Consider the following 11,899-nt stretch of genomic DNA (forward strand, 5'->3'; position numbering starts at 1 on the left):
GAAAATAAGGTTTGGGATCTTATGGAGCTACCTGAAGGTTTCAAGCCTATTGGTTGTAAATGGGTCTTTAAAATTAAGAGAGATCCTACGGGAAAGATAGATAGATTCAAAGCAAGATTGGTCGCAAAATGGCTTACTCAGAGAGAAGAGATTAACTTCAATGAGATTTTTTCACCTGTATCCTTAAAAGATTTGTTTAAAATCATAACGATCTTAGTAACTCATTTTGATTTAGAGCTTCATTAGGTGGATGTAAAGACAACTTTCCTCAATGATAATCTTGATGAGGAGGTGTATTTGAAACAACTAACTTGTTTTATGGTTGATAGGAAACAACCTATGGTGTGTAGACTTAAGAAGTCAATCTATGGTTTAAATAGGCTTCTCGACAATAGTGTCTTAAGTTTGATGAGGTTGTGACCTCACATAACTTTACTGAAAATAAATTTGATCAGTGTATGTATATGAAGATCAATAGGAGTAGGTTTATTTTCTTGGTACTCTATGTTAATGACATTTTGCTTACAAGCAGTAATCGTAGTATGCTTTATGAGACTAAGAAGTTTCTATCCAGAGCCTTTGACATGAAAGATCTCGGGGAAGCTTCTTTTGTTCTTGGTATTGAAACCCACTGAGATAGAAATTGTGGTTTGCTCAACTTATCTCAAAAGACATATATTGAGCGTGTTCTTAAAAAATTCTAAATGCAAGATTGTAGAGCTGGTGATGTACCTGTTATAAAAGGAGATAGGTTTAGTAACAAACAGTGTCCTCAAAATGATATTTAAAGGGCATTTATGAAAGATAAATCATATGTTAGTATGATTAGCACTCTGATGTATGCCCAAGTGTGCACGAGGCTTGACATAACTTTTGCTATGAATATTCTTGGTCGATATGTTGCTGATCCTAATTTTGATCATTGGGTAGCAACAAAGAAAATCATGAGATATTTGTAGATGACTAAAGATTTCATACTTATGTATAAAAGAATGGAAACTCTTGAGGTAGTAGGATGTTCTAACTTAGACTTTAGTGGATGTCTTGATGACTTCAAATCCACTTCAGAGTACATCTTTATGTATGCAAGTGGGGCTATATCCTAGAAAAGTGTCAAGTAGACATTAGTAATATCTTCAACCATGTATGCAAAATTTATTGCTTGCTATAGGGCATCTACCCACGCCTTATGGTTGAAGAATTATATTTCTAAACTTCGAGTGGTTGACTCCATTTCTAAACCACTTGTGATCTATTGTGATAATTATGCAACTCTGTTTTTTTTTTTTTTTTTGCAAGAATAATAAAGTCAATAGCAAGTCAAAACATATAAAGCTAAAATATCTTACAGTTAGAGACCTTGTAAAGAAAGAAGATATCATGGTGGAACATATTAGTACTAATGTGATGTTAGCCGATCCCCCACCAAAAGACTCAGACCCATTGTTTTTAAAGGTCATGTGATGAATATGGGAATGCTAGAATCTTTTAATACCTTAAGGTAGTGAGAGTTTTAAAGTAATTTCTAGTTATTTTCTGTTTGAATTTATGACATTACTTTATTGGATGATTTATTATAATTATGAGTTTTACAAAACTTATTATATGGATGCTTGATTATATATATTTATTTGTGTGTGGATATATGTGAATGTATAAGGTTAAGGTACAATATGTGTTTCAAGATAAAGTTTCCCTTGAGAATAACAGTTGTCCGAGTATATTTCATTAGTCTTGGGCAAAATTGAAACATACAAGCTTCATTAGAAGCAAATAGATTTCTCTTGTTTCTTTTAAAACATAAAGTTTAAAAAGAAATCATAAAGAAGTCTGACAGAGATATAATACTGCTTATGATCACCTTGTTAGGTGTTATTCTGCCACACTCCCATAGTTGATCCGCATTGATTTGATTATTAGTAATTGTAATCGAAGATGATATTTTATCGATATAGTACATAAGTAATGTTTTGGTTCGTTATTAATAATCATATTAACTGGATTGTTTATTATAGTATAATATATTTTTAGACTATTTCGTTTTATAAAATAGTAGCCACTTAAAATTAAAATTGTTAATTAACCGAGAGTCAAAATTGTTTTTTTAAAAATAAAATAAAATAATTAATGTTGCTCAAGTGGGAGAATATTAGAAATTTCTTATATGGGCTAACATTAATTATATTTTGTTTTTATAAAATCGGGTAATTAGATAGTCTAATATTAGTTTGCAAATGAGCGTGAGTGATCAATAAAGACATACTTAATACACTTAAAAGTTATTAGTCTAGGTAGACGGTTTAGTGTGGGCCTTTGGTTATTAGACCTTTAATAGGAGAGTTTAGATAATTTCTTATAAATAGGCTTGGTCCTCACTCCAAAACTTAATTTTGATGCGCCTATCCATTCAAAGCCATCATAAAGAGGTTTCTAGAGTAGAAGACTTATCATAACATGTTTTCAAGTTTCAAGTGGTTCCTGAAGATTTTTGGTTTCAAAGATATAACTCAAATAGGTTTTTCTATATCCCTAATTATTAATTCTATTTTCAATTTAATATTGGAATTCAGTACTCTATATTCTATGTGTGTTCATATTAAATTATATTTTGAATTAAAGCTTTCACTGATATCTCAAAAATTTAATTATATTTCTTCTTTCTCTTTCAATTATGAGTTATTTGTCAACATTTATAACATGTTATCAATACGATTTTGCTCAGGATATGGACTCCAAAATTGAAGCATTTACTTTAAAAGTTGATGGAGACATGTATTTGGTGGAAAATACAACACACACAAATTTTAAAGATATTTTCTTAGCTTTAACATTGATTGAAGCTAAAGTAAACATAATTTCAAGGTCAATGAACCTGATTGAATGCTCTAGATAAACCACAATTTTGTTGAAAAGTGAGACAAAATTAAGCATTAATGATATATTATATTTAAGTAGACCAAAAAGAAATCCATTTAATTTTAAAGATTTAAAAAATAATAATTATCATATTGAAACCATGAGTCAAAATGGTGTAAAATTCTTTTGTATAACTGGTAATACCTTTGGAAGAAGGCTTATACTAGAAAAATTGTTTGTTTTATTATCTAGATTGTATTATATAATCATAAAGATAATTTAAACTTATGCAATATCAAACCAAAAGTTTTTTGATCCAAAAGTGTTTATACTTTGACATGACCATTTAGGTCACCTAGGATATACAATTAAGTGTGGAATTATTGAAAATTTACATAGACATGCATTAAATAATGATAAGACTTTTTTGTTCAGTGAAAAATTATGCACCACTTGTTTATAAGACAAATTAATAATCGGATCATCTCTTTCCAAATTTACAGTTGAATCCTCATCATTCTTACAAAGGATTCAAGGGGACATATAGAACCTATTTATCCATCAAGTGCCCTATTTTATTATTTTATAGTCTTAATTGATGCATTTACATGATAGTCTTATCTTTGTTTATTATCAATTGGAAATGTTGTCTTAGCTAAGTTATTAACTCAAATTATCAAGTTAAAGGCTTATTTCCCTAGATGACCCAATCAAGTTAATACGACTAGATAATACTAATAAATTTAGATTCTAAACATTTGATGATTATTGCATGTCTATAGGGATTGATGTTAAATATCAAGTCCCACATGTCCACAATAAAAAGGGTTTAATTTAGTTTCTTATCGAATGACTTTAAATAATTGCAAGTATTTTATTATTAAAAACCTCAATTACCAATTTTATGTAGGGGCATATGATATTACATATTGCATTGTTAATTTGCTTACGATATTCTTTTATCATCAATACTTTCCTCTATAGCCGATTTGAAGATATTTAGTTACATTGTATATATTCCTATTACGTCTTCTCAACTTACAAAAATGAGACCCTAACGTTATTTAGAAAATTTATGTAGAATATAATTTACTATTCATTATCAAGTATTTGAAACCATTGATAGGTGATCTTTTCATCGTATGCTTTACAAATTGCCACTTTGATAAGACAATATTCTCATCTTTAAGAGGTGTTTGGTTGGAGTATTATAAAAATTACTCTAGTAATTTATTTTTTATTACTTTTATTACTTATATTAATTTGTTTGGTTTATCAATAATAAAATATCACAGTAATCTTCTATTACCAATGCTGATGTGGCTGGTAATATAAGTGATAATTTGATTATTACCTTCACCTTAGGTATGAAAAGATTTCCAAAATAATCTTGATTTTATTATAATTATATCCTTATTTATTAATTTTTTTGATAAAAATAATTTCATTTTCAATTAATATAACAAATATTTTAGAATAGTTATATTCAAAGACATTTAAATAAAATAACATACTAGTATTTTTTTATTACTTCTAACAAAACACAATAATTATTTATACCTACCCATTTTATCAAATTTCATCAAACATAGTAATAATTTATACCAAGTAATTTTCAAGGTAATCTTTTGATAATAAAAATATTACTTAAACTAAATGCTCCCTTAGAGGAAAAGAAAATGCCTCTTTAGTCCTGAAGTTAGGTATACACTCACTCGGCATTTACCTACCATGTCTCATTTAGATCTTCATAAATCCCAAAGTGAAACTGAAGTACAAAGGATAGTATATTTATAAATTATTATCAATCAAATATCTGATGTATTTGTAGATATAACAAAAATGACAAGATCACATATATCAGCTGTTAACATACCAACAAAAATTAATGAGACTGTTAAACAATCTATTTGAACTATGACTGATCAATCTACAACACGTCAAAAGCGTGATGACCTGTTAGATCGAAAGACATCATTCCTTGAAAACAAAAGATAAAGAATCAATCATGATGATCATAAAATGACTGAAAAATCTACATTTTCTAACATTCCTTCAAAAGAGGTTATAACAAACTCGAGCCCCTAAAGTGGTACAAACCTTTGAAGAACTTGAAAATAAAAATACTGAAATATTTATAAATTATGTTTATATATGAGAAATGTAAAATCATGAAATGGTTAAAATCGATGATGTATTCTTATTTGCAGTAGTTATTGAAATTATGAATGATGATAATTTTGAACCATCTAATATGAACGAGTGTGGACAAAGACATGATTGGTCTAACTTAGAATAAGGTTTTCAAGCGAAATTAGCTTCACTTGCAAAATGTTAAGTGTTTGGGCATGTAGTCTCAATATCTAAGGACATACATTTTGTTGGATATAAATAGGTGTTTGTGAGAAAACGAAATGAAAAAAATGAGATCGTTAGTTATAAAACAGGGCTTGTGGCCCAAGGCTTTTCCTAAAGACAAGATATAGGCTTTGTGAAACATATGCACTTGTGATTAATATAATCGCATTCATATATTTGATTAGCTTAACAATCTTAGAAAGACTAGATATGCATCTAATAAATATAGTTAGTGTTTATATCTATGAATATTTGGATACTAAAATTTATATGAAACTTCTTGAAGGATTTAAATTGCCTAAAACAAGAAAGCTTAATCCAAAAGGCATTATTATACGAATTAAAAAAATCCAAAAGAATGTATTACAATCACTTATGTCAATATTGGAAAAAAAATAGCTATGTAAATGACCTTATATGCTTATGTGTCTTTATCAAAAGGCTAGAATCGAGATTTGTCATTGTAGCAATTTATGTTAATAACGTGAGTTTAATTAAAACTTTTGAAGAGCTCTAAAAAATTGTTGAATATTTGAAAAAGGAATTTGAGATAAAAGATTTAAGGAAAACGAAATATAGTCTCAAGTTACGGATGGTGCATAATTCAAATGGAATACTTATCCATCAATCAACATATTTTGAAAAATTACTAAAATGTTTTAATATGGATAAAGTTTATTCTTTGAACACTTTAGTGGTTCTTTAATCTCTCAATATAAAAAAAGACCCATTTCTTCCCGAAGATGAAAAGATATTCGATTCTAAGGTACTATGTCTTAATGCCGTTGAAGCCCTATTATATTTGACCCAATGCACTAAATTGGATATATCCTTCATAGTCAATTAATCGGTCCGATTTAACTCTGCACCAATTCATTGACATTAGAACGAAATCAAGTATATACTTCTTATCTATGTGAAACTAGAGATTTAAAATTATTCTATTTTGTCAGATCCTCTAAAAATCCTTATTTGGTTAAACATGACTATGTCGTTTATCTTTCTGACCCTTATAAGGCTTACTTGTAGACGAGCTATGTTTTTACTTATAATGACACAGTAATATCATGATGCTCCACTAAACAAACTTTGGTTGTAACATATTCGAATCATTCCAAGATTCTAGCTCTTCATGAAGTCAACTGAGAATACATATAGTTACAGTCTATCATCTATCACATCTAGAATACATGCAATCTTCCTCCTATAACAGATACTTCTTTTATATTATTGAAGACAATGCATATGTCTTGCCCAAATTAAAGGCGAATATATTAAAAGAAATAGAACTAAATAGATTTTATTGAAGTTTTTTTATACTCATGAGCTCTAGTAGATCTAAACAAATTTATGGTAAACAAATGCAATCTAATGACAACCTTGTAGACTTATTCACCAAGAAACTATCGATATCAACATTTGAAAAGTTAATGTGTAACATTGGTATTTGACAACTCAACAAATAACTAAATTAATCTCACTACAAAAATGGGGAGCATTCATCAGAGGGAGTAAATTTTTGAAGTATGTCACATATTGGACAAAATGTGCACTGTATTCCTTTTTCTTTCACTAGGTTTTGTCCTATTGATTTTTTCTAGTAAGGTTTTTAATTAGGCAATTTAAACACATCCAACCCCACTTTACAAGACATTAAATAATTACATTCATTTACTTCAGTTTTTTATCCCATTAGGTGTGTTCATAGCAAAGTTAATATGATTATCTATAAATAATAAAAATTCAAAGAAAAGTGTTATAAAGGATAGTTTTTCCACCACGTGAAAGAAACTTTGGCCAAAAGCATTAAATGAAGATTAAATGGAAATGAGAATGAATTAGATGAAGATAAGAAGGGTAGTGGACTGTGGAGGCAACATTTATTGCCAAGCATGAAAATTTTTCTACATAAAGAGCCTCCCCCCTTCCTTGTAATAGAGATAACTTTTTTCGTTTCCTCTTATTAAAGATTTCTTTACTGCATCCGTTTCCTCACTCTTATTATCTTAAAATTTCTATTACATTTCTTCTTTCTCTTTTAATTATGAGTTATTTTGTCAACATTTACAATATATATATATATATGATATTTTCATCTTTCTTTCTTTCCTTTTCACAGTTTCTCCTTCGAATCAATGCCACAAGGCCTTTTCAGCCTTAAAATGACTATAATATTATTACAATAAAAATATGTATACTCGTTTTGAGTATACAAATAGATATACATTTGATATGTGTCTTTATGTGATTACATGATTTTAAAATAAAAATAAAATAACACTTAATCACATGATAACACATATAAAGGTGTCTATATTTGTGTATCTAAAATAAATATATATAATATTACTCATATAGTAAACAATCATTAATAAGTATCATGGAGATGGAAATGGTCTTGTATAACTAATGTGAAATCAATTAGGCCTTTGACAATGACATGAAAGATACTAAATGATAATAAATAGTAGTCTCAATTATAAGAATTTTATTAATGGATTTTGTGAAATACAATGTAACCTCTCCTAACCATTGGGTGTGTTACAGAAAAATGGCATGAGTTCCCCTATTTTAGAGGGCCCGGGGAATATTTTTCTCTTTTTCATTATGCCCTGTAACACTCCCAATTTATAATTCACACAAACCAGTCCTACCAATCGACTGGATTTTCATCACATAATCATAATAAATAAAATAAGTACATAATAATAACTATCATAAAAAAAAATTATCACCCACAGAAACTTTATAACTAATTTTCCAAACTAGTCATATATATATATATATATATATATTACATATACATCATAACATTTAAGTCAACAAAATTATGGTGCCTTCCTGTCTTAGCCTCATGTCTCATTAGTGCTCCCCGGGAATCTTTGCTGCATTTCTTTACCTGTAAAATATTAAATTAAACGGAGTGAGCGACTATGGCTCAGTAAGAAAATCATACTAAACACTTAAAGTATTTCGTACCAGTATTAATCTTTTATAATCTTTTCCATACTCAGCGTGTCTGAACTATTTACAACAAAATAATTGACACAGAACACGCATTTAACACATATCATAATTCTTTTCTTTCACACATTTATTCATTTCCTTACTATACAGATATGATTCACTCGTTATGATTTATGCATGTATGAGTGCCATGACATTTTTATTTTCTGATCGTACATCTTTCTCAACTCTTTATCAGCCACACAGGCTTGTATGCATAATTCTAATGTAAATGACTTTCATAAAATATTTACTAATTTGTTTCTCTCTCATTCTCATTGATCAATTTAGACTACATATGATAGTACTTGTAGTCACCATACAAAGTATAATTCTCTCTTACACGCATATTTTTTTTCTTTGCTGTCCACACAGTACAGCTAATATTTTTCTTTTGTTGTCCACACAGTATAGCTGATATTTTTCTTTTGCTGTCCACACAGTACAGCTGATATTTTTCTTTTCTTTGCTGTCCACACAGTACAACCGATTATTTTATTTGCTGTCCACACAGTACAGCTGGTTGTCCACACAGTACAACCGATTATTTTATTTGCTGTCCACACAGTACAACCGATTATTTTATTTGCTGTCCACACAGTACAGCTGGTTGTCCACACAGCACAACCGATTATTTTATTTGCTGTCCACACAGTACAGCTGGCGTGTAAGGATTTTTAGTATGTTTTCTGCTTTCCTGTATCATATGCGTCATGATAAAATCAAAAACACTTGTTTTCCATTTTCTAAAAGCATGCATGACTTAGAAAATATTTTTCCTCTTTTTTTATTTTTTCTAAATCATGCATATGTTATGATTCCTCATGTATGCATATATAACCATAATATGAAATATGCACATTTGTTATTTTCCCTTATTCTTTTCATTTCTTCTCAAACATCATATTATTTTCTCATGCATTTATATATATAAATATCATGCCTCAATTTAATTTCAATTATACAATATAGGCTTAATATAAGGGTTATTTCACATAACATGCACATAATTAAACAACATTAACCTATATCGCATAAAATGACATTTTTGCCCTTATGGTCAAAATTACCTTTTTACCCTTATGGCCAAAAATTACATCCTGAATCCTAATGAATTTCTTTATCCTTTTAAGCATAAATCACCTTAATTCTAATACCTTACATACTGATATAAGTAAAGGTTATTTAAATAACCTAACTCAAATTTACTTCAAGTATGTAAAGTATGAAATTCTTACCTTTTCTTTGCTGATTTGGTGATTTAAGCTTATTCACCTTCTTTTCTTCTTTCTGGCAACCTTAATCAACCAAAAATATGATCATCCATCAAACTCCCAAATTTCACATATCTTAAAAATTAAATTTCTTACCTTAGAACTGACCAGAATTGACAGATCTACACTTTTTATAACTGGGGCCTCTGGAAATTAGGTGGTTTAGCTAGGTTTTTGGACGAATTTTGGTTAAGAGAAAAACTTTAGCTTAATTTCATGGAGTTCTCGGCAATAAGGAAGAAGATGAATAGATTATATAATTTATAAGCCTATTGGACCATTTTGCCCTTAATCTTTTCCATAAATTACTATTTTATCCTTAGCTAATTACCAAAAACCCTTAGCACCACCATATAATTTCAAGTGTGCCCTTCAATTTTAATTCCCACTTTGTCCCTTGAATCTTTATAAAATGACAATTTTACCCCCTTTGAAAAATATTGCTCATTTAGCAGTTTTCTATAATTCTTTTACAATTTCTTTACACAACAAGTTGTAAAATCCATTCTAGGGGTAATTTTGGAAGTGGAGTTTACTGACACACCTGAATTCGGATGTTACATTTCTTCCCCCCTTAAAAGAATTTCGTCCTCGAAATTTAAACAAATAAGTTGGGAAATCTCTCTCTCATTTGTTGCTCAACCTCCCATGTGGCTTCTTCCACCTTATGATTCTTCCATAATACTTTCACTAATGAAATTGTCTTATTTCGGAGCTCTTTTATTTTTCTGTCTAGTATCTGCACCGGTTGCTCCTCATAAGCTAAATCTTCTTTTAATTCCACATCATCTGATTTCAAGACATGTGCAGGATCGCTAATGTATTTTCTCAATAAAGAAATATGAAATACATTATGAACTCGATCCATACTAGGTGGAAGTGCAAGTCTATAAGCCACCTTGCCCACTTTTTCTAAAATTTCAAATGGGCCAATAAATCTTGGAGCAAGTTTCCCTTTTCTTCCAAATCTCATCACGTGCTTATAAGAGGCTACTTTCACAAAAACTTTATCACCCGGTTGGAACTTTACTTCTTTCCTTTTCAAATCCGCGTAGCTCTTTTGTCTGTCCTGAGCTTGCTTCAATCTAGTCTTGATAATCTTTATATCTTCCACCATTCTTTGGGTTAACTCAGGCCCAAGAACTTGACTCAAATCATCTCGCTCTCCTATATCATCCCAATGTAATGGGGATCTACACTTTCTTCCATAAAGAGCCTCATATGGGGCCATTTTAATGGTGGACTGGTAACTATTATTATATGCAAATTCGATCAATGGAATCATTTCATGCCAGGTCATTTTATAATCTAAACAACAGGCCCTCAACATATCCTCTAGTATTTGATTCACCCTTTCTGTTTGGCCATCTGTTTGAGGATGATATGCTGTGCTAAATGCCAGCCTAGTACCCATTGCTCTTTGTAAGCTACCCCAAAAAGCTGAAACAAATTTGGGGTCTCTATCTGACACAATAGTTTTGGGTACGCCATGTAATCTCACAATCTCCCGTATATAAATCTGGGCCAATTGATCTGAAGTAAAACTATCTTTCACTGGAATAAAATGGGCCGATTTAGTCAATCTATCTACAATCACCCATAATGCATTATAACCTTTTTGTACTCGAGGTAGGCCAATGATGAAATCCATTGAAATATCTTCCCATTTCCATTCAGGAATACTAAGTGGGTGCAGTAAACCCAAAGGTCTCTGATGCTCGACCTTGACCTGTTGACATACCAAGCACTTAGCTACATAGTCACCAATATCTTTCTTCATACCTATCCACCAATAAGTTTTCTTTAAATCTTGATACATCTTTACTCCCCCAGGATGAGCAGTGTAAAGTGTATCATGTGCTTCACTTAGAATTTTCTTTCTCAACTCTAGATCTTGGGGAATACATACCCTGTTTCTGAACTTGAGCACTCCATCTATCATTTGAAACTCAGTTACTTTCCCTTCACATATCTGTTGACTTATTTTCTGGCACCACAAATCTTCTATTTGCTTCTCTTTTATTTCATTGAGGAGATTAGGTTGAATTTCCAATCTGGCCACTTGACTTCTTATCACCTCAATCTGTTCCCTCTGAAACTCTTTTTGTAACTCTATCTGAATGGTGAGGTGAGCTATGGCAATCTTTCTACTCAAGGCATCGGCTACCACATTTGCTTTACCCGGTTGATATTTAATATCACATTCATAATCTTTGACTAGCTCCAACCATCTTCTTTGTCTCATATTCAAGTCTTTCTGAGTGAAAAAATATTTTAGACTTTTATGGTCGGTGTAGATATTACATTTAACTCCATATAAATAATGCCTCCAAATTTTTAAAGCAAAAACCACTGCTGCTAACTCTAAATCATAGGTAGGGTAGCGTGTTTCATAATCTTTTAAC

This window comes from Mangifera indica, chromosome 6 (assembly GCF_011075055.1).
Source record: "Mangifera indica cultivar Alphonso chromosome 6, CATAS_Mindica_2.1, whole genome shotgun sequence".
Taxonomy (NCBI): domain Eukaryota; kingdom Viridiplantae; phylum Streptophyta; class Magnoliopsida; order Sapindales; family Anacardiaceae; genus Mangifera; species Mangifera indica.